The sequence below is a fragment of the Pinus tabuliformis genome, chromosome 5_1 (genome assembly GCF_031772625.1).
Source record: "Pinus tabuliformis cultivar Carrire ecotype Pingquan chromosome 5_1, CPIR1, whole genome shotgun sequence".
In the NCBI taxonomy this organism is placed as follows: domain Eukaryota; kingdom Viridiplantae; phylum Streptophyta; class Pinopsida; order Pinales; family Pinaceae; genus Pinus; species Pinus tabuliformis.
Window position 1 is genome coordinate 877,135,490 of NC_142305.1, and position 6,102 is coordinate 877,141,591.

Here is a 6,102-nt window from a genome sequence, read left to right on the forward strand (position 1 = left end):
ATTTGTGGCTCGTGGGTGCTCACTGCTATTCATATAGCTTTATTGATTAATTTTGTTTTTTTATTATTTTATGTTATATATATATATATATATATATATATATATATATATATATATATCGAAACATATATATAGTCGAACTTAATGTCGAATCTCATTGGAAAATTCGAATTCGAATCGAACTTAATCGTTGTCGAACTCGAATTTGAACCTGAACCGTGTGACATAGTTCTATACCGCCGGTCGATGGAACCCCGCTGGAAAATATCATGAAATTGCCAAGCCTCCATGGGCCAAATCAAAGAAAAATTATGTAGAAATTCACATTAAACTAAGGCGAGTAAAAGAAACAACAGTCATATTATTTACATTCCATGGCATAGTTTATTAAATCACTTCTGGTGTGAAAACCCTAGAAAAAAGAAGGATTCTCATGCACAATAGTCATATTATTTACATTCCATGGCATAGTTTATTAAATCACTTTTGGTGTGAAAACCCCAGAAAAAATAAGGATTCTCATGCACAACTCGAACCCACGAGGGTTTTACCAAAAGAATAACGCATTCAGCTATACCAGCAAGAAAATATATAAAAAGACTTGACCAGTATACATAAGACAGATAAAATTGTAGAACCCTCAACAGTTTAAATATGTCCAGGCATAAATTGTCAAAATGCCATGAGGGCGGACCTGACTTATACATACACAAAATTACAGAGCAATAGCTTTAAATTCCGAACCCTCGAGGCTAGAGCCTTGACATAGTAGTAACTGGAAAATCCAAATTTAAACCAAAAGAGATCAAACCCTCGACACAGACTCCCATCTCTATGCGAGTATTCTGGAATCGCCAAGATTTTCAATCAGTAACATACTCGGAAGATCGAAGGGATTAGAATGCCTGCCTTGGTAGAGCTCCAGGTGGAATGCCGTTAGGAGCTAGTTGGGAAACTGCAAACACCAGAGAACACCTACAACAGAAGACCAGAATACATTAGAAGTATTAATTGAAGAATTTGCAAATGAAACTTTGTTTAAAAATAACCCAGTAATCATAAGAATAGGTGGAACTTTCACTTGCTAGGCCACCTCTAACCACCTCAGAGCATGACATTGAAGCGATGCCATTACCAGAGGACCAAAAGATCCAAAGAGAATTTCGAATGACAAAAAGTAGAGACCCTACCGGAGTCTAGGCAGAGTTATGAGTTCCATCAAGCGCCGTTGATTGTGGTTAGGTGGAGGACGACCGTCGATGGAGCGCCATAGTCGAGGAGGGTAGACACCTGTATAGCATATGGAGGGAATCCCGAAGGCTGAACCCGCCAAGCCAGCAGGATAGATGGTCATATACATAAACATTAATACAACTGCAAAGATTTTTATTACAAGGACAACCCCTCGAAGATGGGTTTAAATTAATGTATATAGACCTTACTTTAATATACCTCAGCATATTATGTAAATGTGTATCATGTGTAATATCTGAATTGTGCGATGAGTAATTATATCGGATGTTTAATAATTTTTATCTTTTTACATATAATGGAGATGTGACAATCTGCATAAAGTCTCATCAACATCAACAATTTTCATTTTAATAAATAAAAAAAATAAATATACAAATATATCTTTGATTTTTATGCATAAATAATATATCGATGCAATTTTACAACCATTATCTTTCTCACATGCTAATTTTCCTTTTGTAATTACCCTATTTTTGTTTAAGCTTCCCTAGACAACGTTTTTTAATATTCCTCGTTGTGTATAGTATTTTGATCTTTTTATTTGAAACATTTATTTTTATGGAAGCTTAAGCTTTGTGCTATGCTAGGACATAAATGTATTTTCAATGTATTTTTCACTTGTTATACTAAAAACAAGAAATTAAGTTTTATATTGGGGAATGCTAATAAATTAGCTATTTAAAAAAATAGTTCTATATTATTTCAATTTTATTTTACATATTTAAAAAAGAAAATTGAATAAAATTTTATACATGACAACAGATGTACACTATCTTTTAAAAAAAATACTGGAAAAACATATTATTAATTATTTCAAAAACTTCAGAGTAGATTTTATTAGACATCTGAATTTTAAGAAAATAACTTTATTGTCTTTACTATAAACTTAGTTCCGAGTTTTAAAGTTGAACTTTGAATTTAGAAAACTCCTCTATTTGCTGGATTAAGTATCTTTGAATTGGAGCTTAGAAGAGAAAGATTTCAACCTACTAAATTCAATAGTTCTTTTTTCTAAATTCAATAGTTCTTTTTCGCTAAGGAAGGTTTAAATTAAAAACTTCTTACCTTTAGATTCAGAACTTATAGGCACATTCTAATTTCGATGGATTTTTACACTTAATATATAAAAAACTGCAAGAAATTCATCTTTTCCATAAACTTCGATTTTTCAACTCCAATTAAAATAAAAGTAGTCAAACTATTGTAACTCTGCAGGCTATCATTCAACTTTGAAAAATGCTTAAATTACACTGGAGACAACTAATATAAGAAATTCATCTTCTCCACGAACTTCGATTTTTCAACTCGAGTTAAAATAAAGGTAGTCAAACTGTTGTAACTCTGCGGGCTATCATTCAACTCTGGAAAATGCTTAAATTATACGAGATAACTAATATAACTACAGAATAAAGCAGTTGTCTATAATGCGACTTTTTGAAAGTCTTTCCGGCGGGTTTTTCCGGTCCGGCAGCTAGTTTCTGCACAATGAAAGCGTCCCAAGGGTTTTTGAGGGTGCTGAATCCAAATATGCAGTTAAAAAACCATTTTAACTGCAACAAATCAAAATTTAACCTCAATTTCTTCCGCCCGATTCCGTCACCGAAATCTCCAAAAAATCGCATTATAAACAACTCCCACCATAAAATGATTTCTAGTATTATTTTTCACTATCATTCAACTCTGGAAAATGCTTAAATTATACTCGCGACAACTAATAGAAGAACACACTAAAGTGATTTCTAATATTCTTATTCACTGTCAGACTTGTCAGACTCGCCTGTGGCAGCGTGCAATATTTAGTTGTTGCATTCTAGCTTGTATGTGCGCACAAAACTTTTAAAGAATTAAATACTTAGAGAAAAAATAATAACGAATATTTTTTGGGCGAATAGAAAGGATTCTGATTTAAAAAAAAATGGCTGAGGTTATGGCTGAGAATTCTCAAAACAAGCATGCCAGACAGAAACTTGAAATATGCCAAATGGTTATAATATTAGAAAACCCTCCAAACAATCATGCTAACATTCTACTACAAGATGTTCAATGGTATAAAAAGTGGAGAAAAAACACCCCCATGTTTATTTTAACCGATTTCCCATCAATGTGAATATCATGTAGTTCATGAAAATATTAAAATAAAACGATTAATTTAATCTCAAGAGGGTGTTGCAATATTTTTGACATAGTTTCAATATCCAGATTGATTACAGAATGCTATTAATGATATATAACCCTGATTGCTTAATATTTAAGTTTATTGTAAAATGTTCAGCTATTTGGATGGTATTAATTTAATTAAATTTTGTGTTTTTTAATAATTATGGAAACAAATATATATTTTTTTGCCAATCATGTTATTATTTATTATTTTCTAAATATATTATATTTATTAATTTTTTATTAAAATTTGAATATTTATTAATTTAAATATGCATATTAAAAATAAACATGTTTTTTTAAATTTATTTATTTATTTATGACTAAGTCTATAATTACAAAATATACATATATTTGTTTTTTAGTGATTTTTGGTTGGCTGCACACGATACATCAATTTCTAGATATTTAAAATAATATCTTCATCATGATAAGGTCCTACAAAGGTTAACTCTTGATGTTAAAATTTGTTGTATAGATATTTCAAATTGTTATATTTATCAAAATTATAAAATTTACCAGAATTTTAAAATTTTTGTTATAAAAATTATAAAATTGACTCCAATTTTAAAATTTTTGTTATAAAAATTATAAAATTGACTCCAATTTTAAAATTTTTGTTATAAAAAAAAGCCAAAGGCAGCACATCATAATCATATGTACCCATAAAGATAACACTAAGTTGTAAATTTAAATAATAAATTATAATATATAAAATATTAATATTTATCCCGGATGCGGGTGCCACCTCGCATGACCTGGTAAGGCCACTTGCCACGGTCGACAGGACAAGCGACGGACGGAGGGCATTAAGGCTCCTCGCCGCCACCTCTCATCGACCAGCAATGCAGCACTCGAGCCTTAAAGAAGGCGCAGGAACCACAGCGGAGGAGGATGGCCGCATTCAATGCGGGGACATTCCGAAGGAATGAAGGGGTTGTTAAGTATGTCGATTCGGAAGCAGATGAAGCCCACAGCGATGGTGTTCTCGCTCTGCGTCCTGAGATTTCTGGAGTCACTGTGGAATTGGGGGAGGCTGGTCGACTGCTGGTCCTCCCTGGTTCATGCCTACAGTCATTTGTCTGTCATAGTAAGCCGAATTGGGAGGAAGCCTCGTCTGAGGAAGAGGAATTTGGAAGAATGTTGCGTGAACGAATGCCATGCCGTCGGGGCCGAGGCTCAGGGAGAGCCAGATCCGCTCGCGGGCCTGCAGCTGACCTACACCACCATTGCTGTTGTGTTTACTGTTACCGACGAGGAGGAGCACCTCAGGTGCAGGCGAGTCAATTTGTGGAAGCTGGAGGGTCCAGCAATGGCGAGCAAACTCTACCTGCATTCGGCTCTGTCATCTTCTCACTGCGCAATCCCAGGGAAAATTTGGGCATCAATGCTCATATTTCTGTGTTGTTTACCAGAATACCGGACGAAAATGAAGACGGCCTGCCTCGGCCACCTGCAATGGAGCATCCCTCGGACAATGAAGAGAGAATTCACCCAGTGCGAGAGGGAAATCTGCCTCAGGCTATGGAGGAAGAATGTAGGCTCGTGGACAAAGGTAAAAGGCCTTTGGAGGAGGCCTCAAGCTCAAGGGAGGCGGAATTGCGGGAGAGCGAACCTGCACTACCGGCTTTCATGGACGGCCTACCAGAAGGACATGGTTGGGCTTGGATTCGGGAAGCTAAGCCAGAGGACGAGCCAGGGGATGACGAGAAGGAGGACTAAGCCCAGGTGGCTCTCATGCATGAAGTCTGGACGCGTGTGGGATCGTGGTCGGTTCTCTCTCCTGCTATCTTTAGTCGTTCTAGTTTGTTTCTTTCTGTTAAATGTTGGTTCTCGGTCATATGTATCTTCTGCTGTTTCTTGGTTACTCTTCCGTAACGGAATGGAGTGTTGTTTGGCTTGGGCTACCTCCACAAGCCTTGGTTCTATGTGACAAGCTCTGCCCCTGCGTGGGCTTTTCAGAGATGCCTTTTGTCTTTTTGTTGGTGGTTTTAGGGAGCTATCTAGGTACCTTCAGGTGGGTTTCTCAGAAATGTAATGGGTTGGGGGATTATGCTATAGCTGCCATGGAGCCACATGAGCAGCAAGACATATCATATGTAATTTTCCGCTGTAAATATTAATACATAGTAGGTAATGTTGCTTAGAAAAAAAAAAAAATATTAATATTTAAAATAATATGTATTTTTTATTTTATTAATAAACACATATATATTATTTATTTAAATTTAATTAAATAATATCTATTTTTATTTTTTAAAAGTATAACAACTAATAAATGGAATTAAACTTATAAAAATATTTTATTTAAAAATTAATAATCATTCTATTCTAATAATTATTGAATGCATAATATCATATATATTATAAGTATATTTATGTAATTTTTGAAAACATGTAAATAAAATTAAATATAGAGATAATTTTAAAATATAAATAATATAAATAAAAATTATAAAATCATATATATATATATATATATATATATATATATATATTTCTAAGAAATAATAATATTTTATTTTTAAAGTTAGACATATCTTACTTGCCAGATAAGGGATCTACTACTTTTTAAAAGTATACATATTCTCTCCTTTTAACTCATTTAAACAAAATTATAACATAGAAATATGCTAAATTATAAATATATTTAAAATTACAAAAATTCATAATTATAATATGTATACTCCA

The 6,102-nt window shown here is 33.5% G+C and overlaps 1 long non-coding RNA gene across 1 annotated transcript; it reads right to left on the bottom strand.

The window, feature by feature from the left end:
* Window positions 1-614: 614 nt before the first annotated feature.
* Window positions 615-1,611, bottom strand: LOC149167614 (uncharacterized). The gene is made up of 2 exons (XR_016260568.1): window positions 1,191-1,611; window positions 615-975 (listed from the first exon to the last, which is right to left on the bottom strand). It is a non-coding gene; the product is annotated as an uncharacterized LOC149167614 (long non-coding RNA).
* Between the last annotated feature and the right edge of the window lie 4,491 nt (window positions 1,612-6,102).